Here is a 26,033-nt window from a genome sequence, read left to right on the forward strand (position 1 = left end):
TTCAAATTAATATATTAAGAAAAAGTAATTGTCACTTCCTGTTGTTTTTGTTGAAAAAGGTGGAATTACGTTTGTGTGGATTTGTTGAAAGATCACCTTCTTGCTTCTTCTAGAGTGTAGTTTTGCTCCTTATGTTGATGTTTTCCATCTATTATCCTTTATAGGGCTGGATTTGTGGAAAGATATTGTGTAAATAATTTTGTTTTGTCATGGAATATCTTGTTTTCTCCATCATGGTAATTGAGAGTTTTGCTAGGTATAGTAGCCTGGGCTGGCATTTGTGTTCTTGTAGGGTCTGTATGACATCTGCCCAGGATTTTCTAGCTTTCATAGTCTCTGGTGAGGATCTGCCATAATTCTGATAGGCCTGCCTTTATATGTTACTTGCCTTTTTTCCCTTACTACTTTTAAAATTCTTTCTTTGTTTAGTGCATTTGGTGTTTTGATTATTATGTGACGGGAGGAATTTCTTTTCTGGTCCAGTCTACTTGGAGTTCTGTAGGCTTCTTGTATGTTCATAAACATCTCTTTCTTTAGGTTAGGGAAGTTATCTTCTCTAATTTTGTTGAAGATATTTACTGGCCCATTACCTTGGGAGTCTTCACTCTCTTCTATACCTATTATCCTTAGGTTTGGTCTTCTCATTGCATCCTGGATTTCCTGGATGTTTTGGGTTAAGAGCTTTTTGCTTTTTCCATTTTCTTTGACTGTTTTGTCAATGTTTTCTAAGGTTTCTTCTGCCTCTGAGATTCTCTCTTCTATCTCTTGCATTCTGTTGGTGATGCTTGCATCTATGGCTCCTGATTTCTTTCCTAGGTTTTGTATCTCCAGGGTTGTCTCTCTTTCTCATTTCTTTATTATTTCTATTTCCATTTTTAGATTCTGGATGATTTTGCTCATTTCCTTCACCTGTTTGATTGTGTTTTTCCTGTAGTTCTTTAAGGAATTTTTGTGTTTCCTCTTTAAGAGCTTCTAGCTCTTTACCTGTGTTCTCCTGTATTTCTTTGAGGGTTCTATTTATGTCTTTCTTAAGGTCCTGTATCATCATCATGATAAGTGATTTTAGATCTGAATCTTGCTTTTCCAGTGTGATGGTGTGTCCAGGACTTACTATGGTGGGAGAATTGGGTTCTGATGATGGCAAGTGACCTTGGTTTGTGTTGTTTATTTTCTTACACTTGCCCCCCCAACCCCCCCGCCATCTGGTTAACTCTAGTGCTACCTGCCCTTGCTAAATCTAACTGGAGCCTGTCCTTCCTATGATTCTGGCTGTGTCAGAACTCCTCAGAGTCAAGCTATCTCTGTGATCCTGTGATTCTGGGATCCTGTGATCCTGGGCTTGTTAGATCACCTGGGAGTGGAGCTTTCTCTGTGTGTTGTGGAACTGGCTGCAGAGCTTGCGCCCAAGGTCTGCTCTGGACCCCAGCCCAGACAGACCAGAAGGAACCCGAGTCACTGGACTGGCAGAGTTCCTGTGTGGTCCCGCTGGTCCCCGTTACTCCCAGTTGGGACAGATGTTGGTTCCTCCTCACCTCTGATCCTAGGTGTGTCAGAATGCCTGGGAGTGGAGCTTCCTCTGGGTGTTGTGGGACTGGCTGCAGAGCTTGTGCCCAAGGTCTGCTCTGGACCCCATCCCAGACAGACCCTCGCCTGCCTTTTTAAGGTCAGTCCCATGAAGTTGTCAGGATGCAGAAGAACCCAGGTAAAATAAGGGATCCCCTGCAAGTATCCCTGCCCTTTGAGGAGGGCTAACAAGGCCAGCGAAGGGCCAGCTATGCACACTGCCTGTGTTTCCTAACCCATGTAGCTCCTCCTTCCATACTGTAGCATGTCTGTGCCTCTTTTAGGTTTACTCTCTGCTTATCAGCCCTCAAGTCTGTCAGGGTCCTTGGACATGGCTGTCCTCAAATGCAATGCTTTGTCCCTTTGTCAACACACCTTGGCATCTTCAGCCATGCCCTAGACTGAACCATCTGGCATGACCCCACCTGTGGGCTCTGTGACTCCAATTTAGTTAGTTCAATATCAGCAATGGTCCTTGGCAGTCACCTTCTTGTACCCCTTGATGCTGTTGGACTCCTTTCTTTGTTTTATTTTGTTTTGTTTTGTTTTACTTTTGAGACAGGGTCTTCATGTGTGTAGTCCTGGCTACCTAGAACCCACTCTGTAGACCAGGCTGGCCTTGAAGGCAGAGATCTGCCTGCCTCTGCCTCCTGAATGCTGGGATTAAAGAAGTTGCTACCATACTTGCCCTTGAAGTAGCTTTCTCTTATTTCCTTGCTCGATCTGTCCCTGTGGTAGCTCCCTCAGCTCCTGCTTGGGGGAGGTTCCTGTTTGCTTGTCCAGTTGTCTAGGATCCCTCACACCTGCTTGGCTGTCTCCTAACCATGGGCAGCCTTGGGTACCAGATAGGCCTAGGCTCACATCCCAACTATGGCTCGTATTAACTGGGCCACTGTTCCTATGTTACCTCACCCATATAGCTGAAGATTGGCTAAAAGAATAAATGAAACACTGTCACACAGAGCACCCGTGACTCTGTGCTTTCTTTGAAAAATAAGCAGCCACAAGGCCAGAATTTGAGGTAGCATTAAACAGGTGATAATTTGGAGAGCTTTTCCTTCCAGAATTTTGTGGACTGTAAGGAGAAGTGACCGCTGCAGGGGAGACTGTCCAAGTCAGGCCTAGGGAGCAGCAAGAGTGCAGGACGTGCCAGTGTAGGCAGCAGGGGCTCAAAGCTACGGAAATCCTGCCCCGTAGTAGGACGTACTGTGCTCCTCAAAGGTGAGCAACCTTCCATTGTATTTCTCTCCCTCTCTCCTTCCATCCCTCCCTCTCTCCACCCCTTTTTCTATTCCTTTCTCCCTTCATTCTTCCCTCCCTCTCTCCTTCCTTCTATCCCTCCTCCCTTCCCCCCTCTCCATTTAGCAATAAAGTGATAGGCAGTGTGTAAAGCTCTGGTGTGGGCTCAAAAGACTGAAAAGGAATTTAGAAATATCAGTTCAGAGGGAAGGAGGAAAGAGGGAGAGAGGGAGAGAAAGAGACAGAGACAGAGAGAGACAGAGAAAGAGAGAGAAAGAGAGAGAGAGAGAGAGAGAGAGAGAGAGAGAGAGAGAGAGAGAGAGAGTGCACAGATGCATGTTTTGTAAAATGACCCCAATAAGTCTTTATGGAGTCAGGCATGGTGGTGCATGACTATAATCCCAGTCCTTATGAGGCTGAGGCAGGAGCATGGATGGTCAGGGCAAGCATGGACTACACGGTAAAATCTGTCTCAGAAAAATATTAAATTGCTTATAAACTCCTGGGATCATGTACAGCTATCTCATGCCTAGGCGACTTCACTAGTAAATTCTATAAACCATTTGTAAAATAAACACCACCACGTGCACAAATTGTCTTCTGGACAATGGGAAAAAGATTTCCGAGCCAGTGTATAAAGACAATACTACCTTGATACAAAACCAGACAAATGGTACGGGAGAGCTGCAGCTCAATGTCTGTCCTGAGCATAGTTTTAAAAACTTTCAAAATATTAGCCGTCAGAGTCCAGAAAAATATAAATAGGACAATTCACCATGATCAAGGCGGACTCATGCCAGGAGTGCAACAAAATGTCAGCATTTGAAGATGAGTCTAAGTGACCACCGTGTCAAAAGTGACACGACCCTGTCAAGTCATTTGGCAGAACTCTGGTGAAAGCTCAGTCAGCTAGGAATCATCTCACGCTGTGGGCGCTGGGTGCTCCTTAGAGATGGGGCCTCACGCTGTGGGTGCTGGGTGCTCCTTAGAGATGGGCAGAGAAAACTTGAAGCTGTCCACTCCTGCCCAGATGCTCACTGCTCACTGATGATCATGGCCAGCAAGGCAAGCAAGGGAAGGGCAGCAAAGGCGCCCGACTGGAAGATATAAACCACTATAGACCATCCCTGCTCGAAAATTGCACAATAGAGCCGTAGAAAAAAATCCTTAAGTGTTAGCAACATCTCATCCTGTGTTATTTCCTTACTTGTCTGATTTTTAAGTTGTTGAGTTGGTCACGGGGGCACATACCTATATCACACTTGGGCAAGTGGAGGCAAGAAGGTAGAGAATGGGAGACCAGCTTTGGCTCCCTTGAGTTACAGACCAGCATGGGACCAAGAGCAAACCCTGGTTTAACAAGCTTCCCTGGGTAGGATGGCTGGATTGACAAGTCATTCACACTGTCACACTTAGCAAGTTGTATTTCTTGTGTGTTGTGTATGTAGAATTTCAAACATGAGTTTTACCAGACGTGGTATTGAATTCTATCAAATGAGTTGACAGAACCGTGTCATTTTTGACATGTAGAGTGTTAGCACAGTGGTCACTTTTTATCGGCCTGCACTTATTCCTGTCCTGGGCAGTGTGATACCTGGTCTTCTTGGGGTTTCTGCCCTGGGCCTCCTGGTCTGCAGGCAAACCACCTGGTGAGCAAATAAGACTATCCCTTAAGTTAACACAAGGGGGCGCTAGAGGGTGGTTCTTGCACTTTGCTTTCCTTCTAAAAGAATAGCCAACATAACATAAGGCTCAGTGCGTTTGAATCATGTTTAGATTATCTTCAGCTCTGCCTCACAGGGTGAGGGGATCTCTGGAAAGCCAGCCACCTTTTCATCTGGGGCTTTACTTGTAGGGGGCTAGTCAGGTTCTAGGATTTCCTTTCCCCTGCCTTGCACCCTGTTAGCATCCCTGCCACCGCTTTGAGGTCATGGCCTATTCTGATGTCATAGTCTAGTGTCCGAGTGTTCTCACCAGCCCCTAGATTCTGCCCCTAGAGAGAGCAGGCAGGCAGCTAGGCAGGGCTGGGGCAGGGGTGGCTGGTGGCCCTAGGGGCCTACCCTAAAGAACATCTGCCAGTCTACCAGCCTATCACTCCAAGATGAACATCCTCTAAAAAGGTAAGGCTTGAAAAGCTTTCTTCCTGTTTGTGATGGTTCCGAGGTGGAAGTGTGAGATCGGCATGGCTTTGTAAACACCACCCTGGAACTTTCTGTCTGTGTCCTAAGTGGCTAGCACACGGGACACTTCTCCCTTTGTACATGAGGAATGGCTTTCTGAAATGCCATATCTCCCTTCCACCATTTAGTTTCATTCTTATTTTATGTGTGTGTTTGATTATATGTCTGTGCACCATGTGCATGCAATGTCTGCAGGGGCCAGAAGAGGGCACTAGATCCCCTGGGAATGGAGTTACAGGTGGTTATAAGTGCTGGGACTCGAACCTGGGATCGTCTGGAAGAGCAGCCAGTACTCTTAACTGATACACCTGATCTCCAGCCCCTTTGGTTTCTTTTGAGACAAGGACAAGCTGTGCAGCACATGCTGGCCTGGGACTTGATGTGTAATAACTCCGTCTGGCTTCAGATTCGGAATCCTGTCTCAGCTTCCTGAGTGCTGGGAGTCGTGTGTGCCAAGAGAGGGACGGATCTGTAGCTGGAGAACTGAAGGTTTCTGGGTTGTGATTAAATTGAGCACAGGAGGCTGGCCAGTGGTGGCGCATGCCTTTAATCCCAGCACTTGGGAGGCAGAGGCAGGTGGATTTCTGAGTTTGAGGCTAGCCTGGTCTACCAAGTGAGTTCCAGGACAACCAGAGCTCTCGAAAAAACAAAAAAGAAAAAGAAAAGAAAAGAAAAAAAGAAATGGAGCACAGGCTGGGCTGGGGACAGATAAAATTCTGGAGTGCTTCTTGCACTGAAGACCTCGAGCAGCATCTTGTAGGGAATTGTCGTTGACTTGAAAGCTACAGGTGTGAGGAGGCTGTAAGATCTCAGGGGTGGAATTTTAAAACCCCTTTCTTTAATTGTTGTGGAAAATTAAGACCTAAACTGATCAGAAGAGTCTGAGGAACCTATGTGTACCTATCACACAGATGCTACCTGTCCGGAAGTCACAGCTAGTCTTGTCTGGAAGCCTCCCCTGGTTCAGGCACACACTGGTCACTCCATCCCCTGTCCCCTGGGGATTGTACCTAGTGCCTTATGCATACTAGGCAAGCCCTTCCCCCTTTACATTTTGAGACAAGGGTTTGTAACCTTGCCCAGGCTGGCTTTGAACTTGCCAGCCTTCGGCTTCACCCCTAAAGTAGCCAGGATTGCCAGCCTATGCCTCTAGGCCCAGCTCATCCATGAAACTTTAAAGGAGAAGGGTTTGGTTTTGTTTTTATCAAAATATGACACCCATATCTATAAAATCTACATGGAAGGAGGTTCCCAGAGTCCCACAGTGTGTAAGGGAGGTACATGTGGGGATTCAGAGGGCTGAGAGACGACCCTGTGTTGGCTTCCAGCAGAGAAACCGGCTTCCGAGCAGTCCCGGGGCATCATGAAAGAAGTTAAGAAATCTTGCTGGGAAGATGTTGTCTCTTCCCAGAGAAGGGGGCCTCGGGCACGGTCTTCTGTGGGCTTAGCCTTGGTGGCTGGGGAGAGCCTGATGGGGCTGTGGCTGAGTGGGAGAGCTGCTGACCCAAGGCAGCATAGAATACCTGCCAATATGTATGGAGGTGAATAGATTGGTTTAGATACGACCCTGTGACCCACACAGACAGCTGTGGCTTGCTGAGGGACCCACATAAATCAGTGCTAGCTTGAAAGAGGTTCAGGGTGCAGAGCTCAAATAGATGTGGTACATCAAAGGTGGAGATGGTCTGTCCACAGAAACTTAGTTGGCTACCCAGTGTAGGAGGCAGGGAGTAAGCATCCTGACCTGGGTCCTTCTCTCAGGGCTTCCGCTGAGCCCAGCAAGATAGAAACAGGCGTTGTGGGGAGGTTTAAAGTTGGCAATGCTTGTAGAAGAGGCGGAGTGTAACAGAAGCCACTGCCTCAGAGAGACCGTCTCACCATTACAGTGACGTGAGCATCCTTTTCCTGACGGGCCAGCTTCCTTGATACTAACGACTTCCTTGTGGCATAAAAGAACTCAGGCCTCTGTAATTACCAAGTCAGACAGACCCGTGCATTGTTGTCATTAGATACCCGACTGGCACACTCAGCCTTAGCCTGAGGTGAGTGTCGCTTGGGCTGCAGCCCTGTCCTGGAGCCTTCTGCATCTACTTTGTCTCTTTGTGCTAGTGACACACTCCCAGAAGTCAGGGCTGCACTCTACACAGAACGGAGCTGGTACAGAGTCTCATTGTCTGGTGGGGTGAACAGGTGTGGTCTAACTAAAAAGTGTAAAATGTGGGATCCTGACTTTACCTTTGAGTTGCTACAAGACCGTAGACAAGGCCCTCAGCTCATTAAGCCTCGGTTGTCTTTCCCATCAATGGGAAACCAAGAAAAATGTCTACATCTCAAGATGGCTTGGAGGGCACATAGCAGCAAGAGGGACATAAGACAGAACAACACAAAACAACCAGGCGAGAGAGGGCCACAAGGGGCAGCTGGGAAACTCAGCCATTGTCTCCACTGTCCTGGGCTCCTCGCCTGACCATAGATCTGAGTAGGATGTATGCTGGTCTAACACAGGTGATTAGAACTGGCTTCAGAGAGAGATGTCTGCATATGTCCATGGGTGCGGGCATGCATGCCATGCGTGCATGTGCGTTTCTATACAGGGCCCATTTGTGCTGAGGAACAATATCCCAGGCAGACTGCTTTAAAAACCAGAGATGTTGGAGGCTGGAGAGATGGCTTAGCAGTTAAGAGCACTGACTGCTATTCCAAAGGTCCTAAGTTCAAATCCCAGTAACCACATGTTGGCTCACAACCATGCGTAATGGGATCTGATGCCCTCTTCTGGTGTGTCTACAGTGTATTTACATATAATAATAAATAAATCTTTAAAAAAACAAAAACAAACACAAAACAAAAATACAGAGATGCACAGTGTAGGGAGAGTGTCCCCAGAGGGTTGTACAGACGGTGATTCTTAATTCCCCTTTCACTTCTGGTCTCTCCCAGGGTCCCTCTGTGTCTTGGCCCCCTGCAGACTGGCTTCTCTGTGCTATGGCTTTGCTGTACAGAGTGTCCAGGCTGACCTGGCTGAACCTGGGCTTTTGACTACTGTGCCCAGTTTCACATTTATCCACAACAAGCAGCAGAGCAGCTCCAAGCAGGTTGCCAGCTTTGATCTGAGCAGATGTGGCCAAGATGGAATGGGACTGTGCCCGAGGGGCGCCTGAGTGTGTTGTAGAGGAGTGTTAAACCCTGCCCTTTCTCCTGGGTCCAGGGAACCGTCCCCCATCACCTCCACAGCCATCGCCAGGAGCCAGAGCAGAAGGCAGGCAGCTGCCTCCTGAGCCCCGAGATTCTACATGGCTCCTTTCCCAGCTCAGCCAGAGAACTGTGAGCTCAGATCCACTTTTAGAAGACAAGCCTAGCTGGCGAATGGGTGCTGTAGCTGTAGTGTGGAAAAGCATCCTGGGAAGCAACCGTTCGGAGAAGTGAGCAGGGTATTCGGAAGATCCCCAGAGCCACTCCCAGGCTTTATGTGTGTGGCACAGTAGCTGCTCTTTTGCACCGTGGCTTATTCAGACACATTGTCAGGGGCAGGGCATAGAGCTTCAGGCTGGAGCAAGCAGCTTTGGAGGGCCACCTTCCACTAAGGGTGCTGGTGGCTTGGCCTCCTCAGCCTGCCGACTCAGGCTGGAGCAAGCAGCTTTGGAGGACCACCTTGCGCTAAGGGTGCTGGTGGCTTGGCCTCCTCAGCCTGCTGACTTAGGCAGCATCTTTGTTGGGTGTTTGGTGGTCCTGGGTGATGGATATTTTTTTAATCTCCTTCCCGTTGTGATGAAATACTCTGAAAGGGCTTGTTTGGCTAGCATTTCCACGTCACAGTCCATCAGTGAAGGAAGTCAGGGCTGGAACTCCAAGCAGAGACCATGGAACAATGCTGCTTTTTTGTTCATTTATAAGCTAGCTTTCTTTCTTTTTTTTTTTGAGACAGGGTTTCTCTGTGTAGCCCTGGCTGTCCGGGAACTCACTCTGTAGACCAGGCTGGCCTGGAACTCAGAAATCTGCCTGCCTCTGCCTCCCAAGTGCTGGGATTAAAGGCATGTACCACCACTGCCCCACTAAGCTAGCTTTCTTATCTAGTCCAGGCTCACCTGCCTAGGGATGGTGCCACCCACAGTGGCCTGGGGCCTTCTACATCAATTAAAAGTCAAGACAGTCTCCCACATGCATAACCACAAGGCCCATCCAATCTAGGCAGTCTGACCAAGGCTTCTCTTCTCAGATGACTCTAGGCTATATCAAGTTGACATTTAAGTTTAGCCAGGACAAACCTATGTCTCAAAAACATGGGTTCTTCCAAAAAGTAATAAAAAGTATCAGCACAGAGCGCTTTTCTGTGTTTGGAATCAGCTTTAGAAATCAAGGCCGAGGCTTAGGTAGCAAGTGGTGGACCGGCTCATTTTGTAGTAAATGCAACCAGCTCTGTTCTACTCAGCCATCTTCTTAGTCTCTTCCTGTGGTGATGGGATATGAGAACTGATTTGCAAAGAATGAAGGTTTTCTCTGTTTCCTGTGCTCAAGGGTTTAGGGTCAAGATCAGCCACCTGCTTAGGGCTTCTCGCTGGCCAGAACTTTCTTCAAAGTCCCAAAGTGGCTCAGAGTCAGACAGGTATCTTAGTCCAGGTCCTCCCTCCCCTCCTCCTCCCTTCCCTCCTCTTCCTCCTCTCTTGAACCACACAGCACCTTCACTCTTAGTTAACGAAAACCATGATTCATTGCATTTATAATGATTAGCATCCGGCATGCAGTGCCTACCTAAAACTGCTGTTTTCAACTGGCCCAAATCTTCATTGCACTAAAGGCCAATCTGTCAACGTCCTGTACTCTGGTACAAAGAGTAAATTAACTTCCTGTGGCAGCCAGCTACTGAGAACTGTGTCCACACCTACAGTCTATTCTAACTAGAGGTTAGGCTGCCTTAAGAACACATTTTAAAAGAAATATTTAAGTAAATCAATATTGAGGAGGGAGATAACCTGGAGAGATGTACTCATTAGCACATGGATTACTTGGCACCATACTGATTCCGGGACTGGGTTGTGTGACTTAACAGTGAGATCACAGGCACGTGCCTGTGAGCAGGAATTCATTCCGGACATTCAGGGAGACCTTCCTGACTAAAGGTAACAGGAGGAGAAAACGAGGCACTTCTGACCTGGAATTGAATCCTGTCAGAACACCTCCAGAGCCCTTGCTGCAGATTTCAACTAGCCAGACTGATGTTTCTCAGGGACTGGTCCCTTGTAATGGCGCACTGTACATTCACTCCAGTAGAGTGAGCTGGAAGACATGTCCCCAGGCTTCCTGATGAGCATGAATTTTCTTTGTCTTCAATAAAACTCTTTGAAAAACTCTTTATTGAGGTGTGACTGACCAGCAACAAGGGGCTTATATTTAAAGCAGGCGGCTTAGTAAGTTTTGGCCAACATGTATACCCTGAAAATAATTACCATGGTCCTTTGATAATGTACACACGTCTCATTCTCCAAATCTCTACCCTTTTAAGTTCCTTCCCAGGCCCACCTGTCTCCTCAGATGATCACAAACCTTGTGGCACAATAGTTAGCTTGCAGTTTCTAGAAATTATTCCCTTTGATTTTGATTCTATTTAGTTTGTGTTTACCTGTATCATTGCATGCTCAGTGCATACATAAAGGTTAGAGAACAACTTGTGTGTTCCCTCCAACCGTGTAGATCCTGGGGCTCACACTCCAGTTGTCAGGCTTGGCAGCAAGCTCCTGGCTCTCTGAGCCATCTCTCCAGCCCTAGAACTCTACAAATGAAAGTCCACAGCATGCGCCCTGTAACTGGCATCTCTTACCCAGCATAGCCACTTTGACATTTATTTTTGTCTTTATATCGCTAGCTTGTTGCTTCTATTGTTAAGCAGTGTGCCAAGTTAGCCATTGTTTGTTGATGGATGTTGAGTGCTTTTCTGTGTTTGCCCAGGACAAAGAAGCTGATGGGAACACACATGTTCAGTTCATTATGTGGATTCTTACTGTCTTGTCTTTGGGGTAATGTACCCAAGAGTCAGGTGATTGAATCACAGACAGATACATGTTTCAGCCTTTTAAAAAAGTACTGGTCTGTCTCCCAGAGCGGTTGTAGATTTTAAGTATCTATTGGCAGTGCCTGAGACCTGGGGAGGAGCAGACAGAGTCTCTCATCACGCAACAACTCCAGGAAGTGTTGAATGCAGGCTTTCCCAAAGACCAAGATATGTATTTTGAAATGGTGTGCGTGTATATGTGTCCACTTCCCACCCTGTTTAAGTCAGAACCATTCTTTTGTCCCTTGCTGCTGCATATTCTAGGCTAATTGGCTCATGAGCCTCCTCAGATTCTTGTGTCTCTTCCATCTTGCCATAGAAACACTGGGATTATAGAAGTATGCTACTGCACCTGGCTTTTAGATAGGTTTTCAGCATTAAGCCTCAGGTCCTCATGCTTGCCAGGCAAGTGTTTTACCTTGCAGACCATGAGCCACCTCCCTAGTCCTCATTTTGAATGTTTTCTCAGGTGTTATAGTGTCTTACGAGTCCATCGAGTTGAGTCCATTTAACCTCAAAGAGTGGGGAACCTGTGGACATTCATCCTTATTGCTTCATCTGTAGGATTCAGTAAAGGCAGGTCACTACAGACGCAGGCCATTGCTTCTCATGGTGCCCTGGGCTATAAAATAGTCCATGTTAGTGGCAAGGAGCCTTGGTTCCATGACATGTTTGTCTTAGTGTTTCCATTGCTATGAAGAGACACAATGACCATGGCAGCCCTTATAAAGGAAAACATTTAATGAGGGTTGGCTTACACTTTTAGAAGTTTAGTTCATTATCATCATGGTGGAAAACATGGCAGAGTGCAGGAAGAGACATGGTGCTGGAGAAGGAGCTGAGAGTTCTACATTTTGATCCAAAGGTAGTTAGGAGGAGACTGTCTGCTGCACTGGGCATAGCTTGAGCATAGGAGACTTCAAAGCCTGTCCCCCACAGTGACACACTCCAACAAAGTCATACCTACTCCAACAAGGCCACACCTCCTAACACTACCACCCTCTAAGGGCCAAGAATTCAAACACATAGGTCTATGGGGGCCATTCCTATTTAAACCACCACCATGTTCTTAGAAGCACTTTAGCTGAGAGCACTGGCTCCCTGCTTAGGCCTAGAAGGAAACTAAAACCAGGGTCAAAGCCTGTCACTGCTGCCATCATTTCTGTCTCCTTTGCTTTGGGTTGATCACTGGCTTAACCCCCCACAGGTAATGATCACTCAAAGAAGCCCCATCCAAAAACAGTCAATTCCCAACCCATCTCATTTCCCTTCAGCCATGAAGGCACAGCTTTTATGATCTGATTCTCTGGTTTTATAATTATAACACCCTGCTCCAGAACACTCCTCCCCCAAGGCATGTCTTCAATCACTGTTTTAAACCTGGCAGTCATCTCAGGCCTGGGAACAGTGGAGCCTGACAGACGGATCACACCGTCCTAAAAGCACCCCAAAAGGATAACGTGGGAATTGGAATGTCTCTTTAACCAATAAGGATGTCCTTGAAACTCTGTGTACTCCTGGAACCGAGGTGATGCTCAGCCAGGCAGCACACTGGCCAGGACTCATATGCATAGCTCCAGCTTCCAACACCAGGCAGCACACTGGCCAGGACTCATTTGCATAGCTCCAGCTCCCAACCCCAGTCTTCTTGCATTGATCCCAGAGATCACGTCTGCCCAGAAGACAGACAGTTGGTCACTGGGCCCCTTCATCTATGCTTCCCAGCATGGCCATGTTGGCTCAGTTCCTTTTTCTCTGCTTTTGAATCTCCTCTTTAGCTAGCATGTCATGTCAGGACAGTAGTGGGACTCTTGAGGCCAGGATACTTGCCCTAGATTTCTGGCTATATTCAGAGAGCACATTTTGTCTAAAGGTGAATGGCTGGAATGCTAATGAGCCACTTGCTCCCAGGTCTGACTGGTCATGTAAAATCTTGCATTAGGAATGTCTACATAAGAAGGCAATGTGTGGGGGCTGGTGAGATAGCTCAGCAGGTAAGAGCACTAGACTGCTCTTCCAAAAGTCCTGAGTTCAAATCCCAGCAACCACATGGTGGCTCACAACCAACCATAATGAGATCAAATAACCTCTTCTAGTGTGTCTGACGACAGCTACAGTGTACTTATGTATAATAAATAAATCTTTGAGCCAGAGTGAGCAGGGACTGAGTAAGCGGGGCCGACTGGAGTGAGCTAGTTTGACCAGAGTGAGTAGAGGTCCTAAATTTAATTCCCAACAACCAGATGAAGGCTCACAACTATCTGTACAGCAACAGTGTGTACTCATATACATAAAATAAATATTTTTTTTTTAAAAAAAAAAAGGTTATGTGTGAGCCAGCCAACAGGTGTGCACCTGCAATCCCAACACCAGCCATGGCAGGAACAAGTTCGGTGCCAGCCCGAGATATTTAGAAAGACCTGTCTCCAAAACAAAAACCTAAGAACAGAAATCACATGATCATCTCAAGAGATCCAGAAAAGTCTAACACAGCTCCTGATAAAATCCTTAAAGAAACAAGGAATAGAAGGAACACCATGACACATGTTTAGCCAATGCCACTAACGGAGAAAAATCAATTGTTTTTCCTAAACTCAGGAATGAGAAGAGACCCCATTCAAGGTTGAGACCCAGAGTTCTGAGTCTTAGCTAGAGCAATAAGACAAAAGGAAGAAAACATATGCAAATGAGAAAAAAATTACATAGTCCTATGCTTAAAAGACCTTCAAAAAAATCTCACCGGAACAGCTTTAGGCCTGATACTTTCTGCAAAGCAGCCATACACAAAAGGAATATACGAACCTCAGTAGCCTTTTTATATAACAAGAATGAACTTGCTGGCCTGGAGCACAGCAGTTAAAGGAAGTGGAAGTGGTGAATGATGTTTTGCTGGGGCGAACACGTGAAGGAACATTTCGCTGAGACACAGGACAGAGGATGCTCTGCTAAAGCAAGCACATGAAAACACACGTGATGAAGGATTCTTTGCTGATGACATGCATATATTGGTCTGCCTTACATTATGCAGTTGAGCTGCATTTGTTGGGGCTCCGTAGATGAGAGAAATGCACCAAAAACCTTCTGGTGGTATACTGCAGTTTCTTGCCACTTCTGCAGATGCAGGCTGATTGGATGCCTGCACTGAGGCAAGGCACATGGAAGACACATGATGTTAGGAGGGTATAAATAGGACTCCACGAAGCTTGGCTTGCTGGTACAGCCTGCTGTGCAACACTTGTGGGTCTCGAGTCTACACTGACCTTAGTGGACAAGAGTTGTTTCAGGGAACCTTTCTAAACAGGTCCACGTTGCCTGTATCCTTTCTTTTCCACTATCTCTGGTGGGTGATAGGCTACAAGGGAGGTTAAAGCATTTAAGAACCATCATTAAAAATAGAATTTGAGCTGGGCGGTGGTGGCACACGCCTTTAATCCCAGCATTTGGGAGGCAGAGGCAGGCTGATTTCTGAGTTCGAGGCCAGCCTGGTCTATCTACAGAGTGAGTTCCAGGACAGCCAGGACTACACAGAGAAACCTGTCTCGAGAAAAAAAAAAAGGATTTGAGCCCTCCCATCCCAAGGAGATAAAGTTCTTACTTTTTTATGCTTCAGGTCTTTCCCAGAGGGTCAGCTCCTTTTCCCTCAAAGGGAACGAGCCTGGACTCCCTAGATGGCCACAAGTATTCCCATTGTATTTCTCTAGGACTCTCAACTGGGATTTGAGAAGACTTCTACTCAAGTTTGTATACCTGAGAAAGACTTGGCTGAAACCTTTGGCACTCCAAGAGCCCCTTCTCAGAAGGAGACTCCCTCCAGCCCCTGCCATGAACCCCTAACCAGCACCTACCCCCACTCAGAGTCAGGAGGGTAAGAGCTTATGGTCTGATGGCGTGGGCACTTTATGATGGAGATTTCTCTTGAAAGTTTCCTCAGGTACTGGCATAGCCCTCACCCCCAGCCCCACCCCCAGGCGCGTTGCCTGTTTATCTGAACTCCATATAGCTCCTGGAGGCTTGTCCTTGCTCTTCTTTCAAGTACTCAAGAGGAAAGCATGAAGCATCTGAACTTACCAGCATGGAGGCTGCCAAACAGCAGCAAGAACAGACCAGAGTCAGAAAAGAACCCATGAGAAAGACAAGTGAGGGGCTGGCGAGATGGCTCAGCGGGTAAGAGTACTGACTTCTCTTCCGAAGGTCCTGAGTTCAAATCCCAGCAACCACATGGTGGCTCACAACCATCTGTAATGAGATTTGACGCCCTCTTCTGGTTCGTCTGAAGACAGCTACAGTGTACTTATAATACATACATCTTTGGGCTGGAGTGAGCAGGGACTGAACAAGTGGGGCCTACTGGATCAAGCAGAGGTCCTAAAAATTCAATTCCTAACAACCACATGAAGGCTCACAACTACACAGCTATAGTGTACTCATATACATAAAATAAATAAATCAAAAAAAAAAAAGAAAGGAAGGAAGGAAGGAAGGAAGGAAGGAAGAAAAGAAGAAAGAAAGACAATTGAGACAAGTGAGGTGGTGCTCCTTCCAAACAGGCTGCTCATTCCCGAGGACACAAAATCATGACACCTAGGAGAAATTCGAACTCCTTGGAGAAGGACCGTCCAGCTGGTTTTCCTCTGAGACCTCAGAGAATCCAACCAAAACCGCACACCCCTCCATCTCCCCACAAATCCCCAGGGCCTGACAGCCCCCAAACTCAGAAAGCAGTTGATTTGTGTGAGGATAAAGGGCTCTGAGAACCCCCACTCTGAAGTCTGTGCCCCCTCCCTGTGACCTAACCTTCTGTAGAGGCACACAAGCTACACTTGAAGGAGACAGAGACACCTGATGGCTCCAGAGGAGGCAGGAAAGGGCCAGGACCATCTGAAGCCAGGCTTGGTGGGAAGCCATGTTCCATGCCCTTGGTGATACAGAAAAGACTGTGTCCTGTGCATCTCAAAAAAGAAAAAAATAAAAGAAAAAGAAATAGGGTTTTAAAAAATTATAGAGTTAAGAGTGCTGGCTGTTCTTCTATAGGACCCAGGTTCAATTCCCAGCACTCACAGGTAGCTCACAGTCATTATAATGTCAGTTTCACAGGCTCCAACACCCTCTTCTGGCTTCTGTGGGCACTGAGTGCATGTGGTTTACAGATATATATGAAGACAAGACACATAAAATGTAAAAATAGATAACTTTTAAAAAAGTGAATTTGCTGAGAAAGAATTCAAGGGAAAGATCCCATTCACAATGGCTTTTTAAAAATTCCCAGTAATAGACTTAAATAAGGTGTGGGAGTTGGCGTGAAAGACCACTTCACTGAAAACTTTAAAACATTGAGAAAATTAAAGAAGGCACTGGTACATAGAAGGCTGTTCCATGTTGGTTAGTGGGCAGAATTAATATTGCACAAATGGCTATTCATCAGAGGCAAACTATAGATTCAATTTAATTTCCATTAAAATTCCAATGACATTTTTCACAGAACTAGAAAAAAAAAAAGAATCTTAAAATTCACAGAAAGCTAGAAGACCTCAAACAGCCAAAGCTGCTTCAGCATACCTGGGCAGCTAACAGGGCAGATCCTCCCTCCCGAGTCCTTTAAATTTCAAAGCAAATTCTAAACAAAAGAGCAGGCGAGGTGGGGAAGGGGGAATAGCAACAGTCTGACCTCAAATTGTACCACAGAGCCACAGTAGCAGTGACCATGTGGTACTGGAATAAAAACAGACATGCGGATTAATAGAAATGTGTGGAGGATTCAGAAACAAACTCATAAAACTGCAACTCCTTACTAATGCTCTGAATACACAAACCTTGCTGGGAAGAGATCCAGCTGTGGGTCAATGAAACCAGATTCCTGCCTCTCACCCCAGACCTCCAAATGGAGCAAATAGATAATGCCTGAAACTCTGAAACTGCTAGAAGAAAGCAGAGAACACTTCCCGACATATGTGGGCTAAAAGGGACCCCAGCCGAACCAGAAAGAATCCCAGTCATTGACAAATGGATTGCAGGACCTTCAAAGCAAAGAGAAGGCTCACCAGGGTGAAGACACAGCCATAGCATAAGGTGGGGAGCAGGGGACCTTTGCCAACTACACATGGGACAGGGGCTAACATCTAAAAGGAGTGAAGAACTGAAAAAGTAAGTGCCCCAAACAAACCACTCCATCACTAGATGTGAGCTTAGCCAGACAGTTCTCAGAAGAGGACAAGGGTGGGGGATGGGAGCAGGAGGGCTCAGGGCCACACAAGTGGCACAGCCATCTTCAAATGGAAGGAAAAGATCAACTCCACAAAGTGATCTTCTGCTCCCCATGTCTGTGTGTGCACTCCCTGGTAAAATAAAACACACACCTTCACACACACACACACACACACACACACACACACACACAAATAATCATAATCATTTTTAAAAATTAAAAGCAGAAAGCATACGGCCAGTAAATTCTTGAAAAAGTAATCACCCTCAGGGGAAATGCAAATTAAAACCGGTTTAAGATTGTGTGCTCCCAGCTGGAACACCTGTCAACACAGAAACAAAAGACAATGGATGCTGGTGAGGACCTGGGGAAAGAAAAAGCCAGATGCACCACTGGTGCAAGTGTGAGCTGGTGCAGCCACCATGGAGATCCGTGTGCTGGTTCCTCAGGAAGCTGCAGACAGAGCTACCCTATGACCCAGCTGTTCTCCACCCAGGGGTAAACCCGAGACCCAGAGCTCCTCCCACAAAGACACTTGCATATCATGCTTCTTACTGCTCCATTCAGAACAATGAGAAAACGGAACTAGTTAGATGTCTATCAAGTCACAAATAGATAAAGAAAAATATGATACATACACATAAGGGAGTGTTATCGAGGTATGAAGAAAAACAAAATTATATCATTTGAAGGAAAATGGATTGATCTGGAAATCATGTTGTACAAAGTAAGCTGACTCAGAAGGAGTCTATATATGGATCCAGATTTAAATATATGTATGTGTATATGTGGATATATAGCTCTGTGTACATCATGGATATTGTGTGTATGTGTGTGTGTGAACTATGTGAGTTGTAGGACACTATTCCTTGGGAGAAGTGAGCCCTCCAGGCAGGGAACTAACAGACCAAAATATAGATACCATAGAAGTCTGTCTTGGTAAACCAGTGAGTTTTATTGGGACATACAGGAACATGGGTGAGGGGTTACTTTCAAGAGCAGAAGTGACTCAAAACCAGCTGCACCACCAAAGTCCATCCCAGCAAGTGTGACAGCACACCAAGCTGGAAACTTGGAGCTGACTGTACAGCCTGCAGGCAACTCAGCAAGTTGGAGGGTGTCCTTACCACGAGGCTCAGCAATCTAAGCCTCTTCTAGGCATATTGGCTCTTAATCTCTTCCTGGAAGCTTGCTGGTTTGAGAGTGACTCTCAGCAGGCCTTTCTGCTTACTTATGCTTGGGAATGGGGTTAGTGAGTCTAGGTGGTTTCAGAGACTTCCTGAAGCTACTGAGTTGTTTATTTCCTGAGCTTAAGGAGTGTCTGTGCAGGTTGGACCTTTTCTTACACTTAGAACATCCTGTTGTTTCACCTCCCTGTAAACATCCTATCTTAAAATATCCTTTTCTATTATCCTCCTTTTATGTTCTGTATTGTAACAAGCTTCCCTCAGAGATGGAAGATTTCTGTGAGGGAACCATTACACAACAGGGCACTGTTTGGAATGAGGGGACCATAAAAGAGTAGGGGATACAAAGAAAGGCCATGGGGGAGGAAAAGGACAAACAGTACACATTGACATTAGCATATACATGTGAAATGTCATAGTCAAACTCATTACTTTTCTAATTTTAAAAATGAACTAAAATAATAATGAAAAAGAAATACAACCTGTGAAGGTTGGTTAGAAATAGAAAACCCACACACTTTTAAATGTGAAATTTGCTTTTACTCAACATGGTATTCATTGGTCCTGTTAGAATCGGGGTGAATGTCCCACTCACGAAGACACAGAGACAGAGATTGATGCAATTAGCAAGAGGTTTTTTAATAATCCAGTATACTGGGGTCATCCTGCATATGGCAAAGGCAACCCCAACGGACAAAAGCTCATACTCTATACCTTCTCAGAACAGAGTTGTACAACTTAGAATGTGGGTTGGTTGTCTTTCCCATTGTTCTTTGTTTCCATTGACTTTTGTCCTCCAGGAGAGGAGGCGATACCTGTTGGGCATTACTCCCTGCAATTAGGGCATCTCCTGGGCATGGATGTTTGATAAGTAAACTCTTCTGAAGCTCTCTGTCTTTAGGCTTAATGGACATTCCTGCCTCCTCGGTATCTTTATGAGGTGTCCCTGTTTGCTCAATTCTTACAGTCCAAATGTGTCCTAGGCCAAGTGCCTAGTTGGGCAAACCAACCAGGCAGGCATGATCCAGAGCCCTGGTCTGAATTGTCATTGGAGTCGCTTGAGACCATGTTACCTGGAAGTTGCCCTCAGTACATGAGTGTTTGTAGAATGAATTTCCTGACAAGCATCAGAACAGAGATGCTGAGCCAGAATCCACACAGCTCCATGCAAGTCACAAGTGTGTTATCATCATCATGTAGGTACTGGAGCCGGTGGTGCAGGTCAGCTACCTGGGAGGCTGAGGCAGGACACTTATCAAGACTGTGTGGTGGAGTGCTTTCCTAGTGTGAGGTGCTAGGTTCAGACCCACAACTGAAAATACAAAATGCAAGACACTATAGGTGAAATTTTTAGGCTTTTGTTCTTAGTGCCAAAATGGCACTTCTAAAGCCACATTGCAATATATCTGGCAGTTCACTGTAAATGTAATTTTTATTCTCCTGTTGAAATTGTCTTTGAGGCTTACTGTCTCAGCCTGCTAACCTAGGCCTAGTCCTGGAAGCTTCTAGCCTCCATACAATCTTATCCTAGACTGTTTTTAGCCTCTGAAGCTTACTGCTGAATGCTCACTCTTTTTTCTACTTCTTTCTGAGCTCTGGCTGGCTAGTTCAACTCAGCTGTTCTGGCTCAAACTCCTCTCCAAGCTGACTGATTCAATCTGGCTTCTCCCTTACAGCCTCTTCTGAATTGCTCTGCTTGGCCTCAAATTAACTCAAGCAGTCTGTTCTAATTTTTTGGCTCATTCTCATGTCTAGCTTGTTCGCTTCAATCCGTCTCTGTACAACCATCAAAGTAATACTGCTTCCTCTCCCTCTGCATTGCCCCTTTAAAAGCTGCCTTTCCTCTCCTTGTAAAAGTTGGGCAGATCTTATTCTATCAAATCTTTCTCTGATTTGTCACTTTGTCTACTACTCAATTAGACATCACTCAAACATGGGTGCTTCCTTCTACAAACTAACTTTGTCTCCATTGTTTGGGATTAAAGGTGTGTGCCAAGGGTGTGTTTATATTACAGCCTGAGTATCCACGTTGCTCGATTAGAATCCCTCTACAGTTCACTTCGTGAAAAAGTGACATCCAAATCTCTTGAGAACGAAGGGACCATCCAACGAATATCTTTTAATATATTCGGTATCCACAGCTGACAAATTTAGCAGTTATGAGACCTGGTTTTTATGATGTGTGGGTGTATCCGGTTTTCCCAGCAGCCTCTCTTCTGTCTCTAATACTCTCGTCTCCATTGATCTCTGCATCAGTTCCTGTGTCCATACTCCACACTTTAATCACCAGTGTGGTGGATTTTTTATTATTTTTTATTATTTATTTTTAATTGGTTCTTTATGAGTTTGACATCATGCTCCCCAATCTCACTCATCTCCCCTCCCCTTGTTCCTGCCCTCCAACCTCTCCCACAACAGAGAAAGCTGTAGTGTGTCACAGTGTGTCCCACAGTGTACCCTTTTGTCCACACTTCTTTGCCTGCAAACGTTTATTGCAATGAGTTGTTGGACTGGTTCTAAGCCTCTGGATTCTGCTACACTATCAGTACTGGATCCTTTCAGAGGCTCCTCTTGGATATCCTGTTGTTGCCCTGGGTTATGGAGATCCTGTAGCTTTGGACCTGTGGGACTAGCCCCTTTAAGTACTCCAACAATTCATAGATGGGGTAGGTGTCAGGGTGGGCCAATTCAAAACCCTCGATCTGAGCCTCAGAAGCTTCTGACCTGGTCAGCCTGACAGCTTTCCCACACTCACACCACGTCATCAGGACGAGCTCTCCTGCCCTGTCCTGACTGGCCCATCCAATGCCACCACTAGCAAGGGGCAGAGTCAGCTCTCCTAATCTCATGCCCTTGGGGGCAGGCTCGTTTGTGGCATGTCATATCTCCTGTGCCGCACAGGCAAGGTGCAGGGCTCACTCTCCTGAGTGCTGCAGCAGGAGAGGGGCTGAGCCAGCTCCCGCTCTCATGACCTTGATGCTGCCATCCCCACAATCAGGGTTAGCAATACCCTGCTGCTCAGGCAAGGTGCAAGATCCACTCTCCCAAGCTGGCAAGGAACATGGCCAGTTCTCCCGCTCTCATGACCCTGGGGGCAAGCCCTTCTGCCTGCCTTGGTGGCAAGGGACAAGGGAGGGGAGGAGGCCATCCTCCCTCACCCATGTCACCACACAGCAGACAAGTGGCAGGGCCAGCTCTCTGATACTCACACCCTTGGGCCAGCTCAGCCCTGCCCCCACCACAAGGGCCAGCACTACTGTGCTGTCCAGGTGAGGTGCAGGGCCTGCTCTGCAAGTGCTGCAGCAGGTGAGGGACAAGGCCAGCTCTCCTGCTCTAATGACCTTGGGCCAGCATTCCTGCCTGCCATAGGTGGTGGTGGGGGGATCTTTCCTCACTGCATGGTAGATAAGTGGAACCAACTCTCCCACACTCACTCCCGTGGGACTCGCTCCCCTCTGCCCCTGCCTGCCACAATCCAGCTCTAGTGGATGTGTGGAGCTGGCAAAAATGAAGAGTTGTCTTTCAAACAGATGGCTCCGAGTAGTTTGCGCCATCTTTATACAAGTTCCAGAGCACTCAAGCACAAGCAGTTTCAGTTAATTGCCCTTTAATCATTTTCCAAGAATCATTAACATTTACTCACTTGGTTTCTTTTCCTCTTCCCAAATCCCATGTCATCATTAATTGACCTTTGCCCCATATCTAAGCATCAGTTAACCTTTATTTCATATCTAAGCATGAATGTTATATTGCAAGCCAATTGATTATATTTAGCTAGGCACATCCTACTCATACCATGCCCAGGCCAGCAGCAGACATGTGGCTATGGAAATGAAAGGTACTCAAGCTCTATGGTTAGTCTTTAATAGTATGATGTTTTTATATTTTTATAGTCAGTAGAGAGTATGATATCCTACATAGAATAATATTTTTCAGGTGTAGGTCTAACTTCATGGCCTATGTATCACTTTTATGTGAACAGCCATTGTAATCCTACTTACGCATTCTCGGAATGGTAATGATTAATTCTGTGAGGATTTGTATGTGCTTGGCCCAGGGAGTGGCATCATTAGAAAGTGTGGCTTATTGGAGTAGGTGTGTCACTGTGGCCGTGGGCCGTGGGCTTTATTACCCTTGCCTAGCTTCCTGGAAGCCAGTCTTCTGCTAACTGCCTTCAGAACAAGAGGTGGAACTCTCAGCTCCTCTAGCCCCATGTCTACTTGGATGCTGCCATGCTCCCACCTTGATGTTAATGGACTGAACCTCTGGACCTGTAAGCCAGTCCCAATTAAATGTTGTCCTTATAAGACTTGCCTTAGTTATGGTATCTGTTCACAGCAGTAAAATCCTGACTAAGACAAATTCCTAACTATTAACTGTTGGTACCAAGTTCCAATTCTCCTGGCACTTTCTATTTGTACTTTATCTCCAAGGGGAATGGGAGATTTAGATTCCTGTGTTGATTTTCTGGCACTGGAGGAAAGTCTGACTTTTATTTCTTCCTTATATGTTCTATAAGTTCTTAATGTCATCTTTTAAGAAACCATCGCTGAGTTCTTGGAATATAGTTATCTCTTTTTTAGAACAGTTAAGGAAGCAAGAATCCTTAACCTTAGTGAGTTCCTCCTGCTTCCTCAAAAATGACTGCATAGGCAGCCAGGAGCAGCCAGAGGAACCGGTTTTTGTGGCAGATTGCAAAGAGGCTTAATTTCCCTGGAGAAACTTTAGAAAAATTATCAAAGACTCGTCTATCCAAGAGGTTTTGGTTCCCTGTAAGCTCACCCTCAATCACAACTGAGAAAGCAAAACTAAGAATTACCATAAGAATAAGTACAGTGAACAATGCTAGAAGGGCTTGAAAGTCGTGTACTTCCTAGGATCAGCCCAGGGGCCTGCAGTAACACCCCCACAGGTCCTTCTAGGTGGGTGGGAATCTCCAAAGGGCTGTGCCATAGGGAGCTCCATTTGCAGAACACTCATTCCCAGAGGTTCCGCCACCCATCACTAGTGTCTGCTCTACTGTGCTGCCCAGGCGAGGTGCAGGGTCCCTCTTAGGAGCACTGCAGCTGGCAAGGAACAGGGGCAGGAGCAGCTCTCCTGTTCTCACACCCCCAGGGCCAGCTCTCCTGTGATATGCTGGTGAGGGGTGGGGCCAGTTCTGCTCAGTCCTCAGACACTAACTTGTCTCCAGGCAGCAACCCAGACCAGGGACATTGTCCTGGCTGTTGGTGGTAACAGACCCCTGCTGCTACAGGGCCAGGGACCCAGACAGGGCCCCGTGTGTCAATGTAGGGCAGGATTCCACCAGGTGGCACCATTGGCTACTCACGTCAGACTGTTCCTCACTCACTACCCTTGAGCCTGCAGTTCTGCCTCTTTACTGTGCCCACATCCTTCTGTTTTTGTTTCTCTTCCATTTCCCCAACACTTACTTGCTCCTCTTTGTGGTACCCGGGGTCTCTGAGTGTCCGGGATCATCTCAGGAGCAGTCCCAGGAGTGCTATGCCTAGCTTGTGCTTTATGGCACCGGACAGGGGTCATCTTGGGCATGGTCTTCCCCCTAATCCCCGCCCAGGTCTGTGGGCCACTGAACTGCTGGTCATCTCAGGCTAGCTCCATGTCCAGGCCCCATGGTGTCAGTCTGATGGTCTTCATAGGGTTGTTCCTCACCCTGGACAGGCTGAGTGGCCCATGTGAGGGTCATCTGTCTCCGATTCACTCCTACTCTGGTCCCACGATCCTGGGCAGAGGTTCAAGTTGTCATCATGGTCATCATGGTGTTCGTGTGTTGTACCCCTCTTCTTCCCTCAACCCCTCTCGTTGTTCCATCCTTCCTTGTATGGCCCCAGTCAGGGTTCCTCTTGTCTCCAACTTGCTCCCAGCCTGTCCAGGCCTGCACGGAACTGGACTAGCTCAGGCTAGCTCCCTGTCCAGTGCCCTGTGGCGCTGGACTGGTTGGTGGTCGTCTCAGGCTTGCTTCTTTAAAGGGAATATTAGGCAACCGAGCATTCAGATGTTCACAGGTCAGACACTGAGCAGAGACATAGCCTCTCCTCTCTGCCACCTACTGAGGCATGGGGGACACAACAGCCACACCTGCAATGTCTCTAGGGGCAGGAGTGTGTGGTACCTACTAACGGCTGGTAGGATAGCTACCAGCTCACACTGTTCTTCAGTTTCCCATGCATTGGCACCGCTCTTTCCTGTGCATCTAGAGTCCACCTGTTTGACTGAGCAGCGTTCTGAGGTCCTGTTTGGCTTTGAACTTTGACTGTGCATTAATACTCTGGAGCCCTGTGAGGTGAGCAGTCAGTGTCTCACTCATTTCAGTGCTGCCTGTTTGTTCCCAATCGGGAAAACTTGCTTTCCTGCTAAATATTATAGAGTTTCATATATATGAAGTCAGTCTACGTTTATATAATACAACTTACTTTTTTTTTTTTTTTTGGTGGTGGTAGTCCTAAGGATAGAACTTAGGGCCTTTGCACATGCTGAGTGTGTCAGTTAGTCTTCTGTTACTGTGATAAAACACCAGGACCAAGCCAGACAGTCGAAGCACACGCCTTTAATCCCAGCACTTGGGAGGCAGAGACAGACAGATCTCTGAGTTTGAGACCAACCTGGTCTACAGAGTGAGTTCCAGGATATTCAGTGCCAAACAGAAAAACCCTGTCTTGAAGAAGAAAAAAAACACAATAAACCAAAAAAACTCAAAACCAACCAATCAGCCAACAAACCAACCAACCAAACAAACAAACAAAAAACCCTCATGACCAATCGTAAGTTGTAGAAGAGAAAGTTAACCTTGGCTTATGGTTCTAGAGTGACAAGAATCCATCATAGCAAATGATGGGAGTGGAAAGCTATGAGATCATATCAACTGCGGGCATGATGCAGACAGCATATTGGAAGTTGGCTGGGGCTATGAACTCTCAAAACCCATCCCCAGTGATTACTTCCTGAAGCAAGGCAGCAGCACATCCATCCCCAAACAGTACCACCAACTGAGGATCAAAAGTTCAAAAATCATGCTCGCTTCAGCAGCACATATACTAAAATTGGAATGATACAGAGAAGATTAGCATGGCCCCTGCGCAAGGATGACACGCAAATTCGTGAAGCGTTCCATTTTTATTGAAGCTCACAGAATGGGAGACTTATCCCAGGGCAAAGTCAAGTAAAATCCTCATTCTCAGTCAAGTACTTCAGCTGAACCACTCCTAGGAATTAGCAAGAGACATGTCTCTACTTGCCCAAAAGATTAGCATAGTGGGCGTTTTACCTAGGATGGGCGGGACCTTGAGCAGAGAGAATGTGTGTGTGAGACAGTGTGTAGCAGTTTGCATTTAGCATTGAGGATTCGAGATTCGAGCCTCTACCCTCCTGGCTGGCGCACCTGCAACCCCCTCCCGGGACTCCAGCTGGGCCCATGCGGCCTGAGCGTGCTCGGAGCCGGGGAGGGGGGGGGAGGGGGGTGGGGGGTGGGGTGCTGCACCAGTCCAGAGGAGATGGCTGCTGTTTTAGACCTAGTGTTTTTTAGATGACCTCAGATATACCTTGATTACTGAGCTGCCAGATTTTTCATTCCTCTTTTGCAATGATTGTAAAAGCCTCAT

At 46.6% G+C, this 26,033-nt stretch overlaps 1 protein-coding gene and 2 non-coding genes across 4 annotated transcripts in view; 2 read left to right on the forward strand and 1 right to left on the reverse strand.

Annotated features, from left to right (window-relative positions):
• The window catches only part of Osbp2 (oxysterol binding protein 2), a 179,790-nt gene that overhangs the window by 63,580 nt on the left and 90,177 nt on the right, over nt 1–26,033 (forward strand). The window contains exon 1 of one of the 2 annotated variants that reach the window (XM_031340402.1): nt 4,777–4,922. The exons of the other annotated variant lie outside the window; for it this stretch is intronic. The gene's annotated coding sequence lies outside the window, so the exon portion shown is untranslated. Of the gene's footprint in view, nt 1–4,776; nt 4,923–26,033 lie in introns of those variants that run through there. 2 annotated transcript variants of the gene reach the window in all.
• On the reverse strand, nt 24,407–24,535 carry LOC116071794. The gene has a single exon (XR_004111158.1). It is a non-coding gene; the product is annotated as a small nucleolar RNA SNORA17 (small nucleolar RNA).
• LOC116071566 lies at nt 25,446–25,552 on the forward strand. Its single transcript, XR_004110976.1, has one exon. It is a non-coding gene; the product is annotated as a U6 spliceosomal RNA (small nuclear RNA).

This window comes from Mastomys coucha, unplaced genomic scaffold, assembly GCF_008632895.1.
Source record: "Mastomys coucha isolate ucsf_1 unplaced genomic scaffold, UCSF_Mcou_1 pScaffold22, whole genome shotgun sequence".
Classification (NCBI taxonomy): domain Eukaryota; kingdom Metazoa; phylum Chordata; class Mammalia; order Rodentia; family Muridae; genus Mastomys; species Mastomys coucha.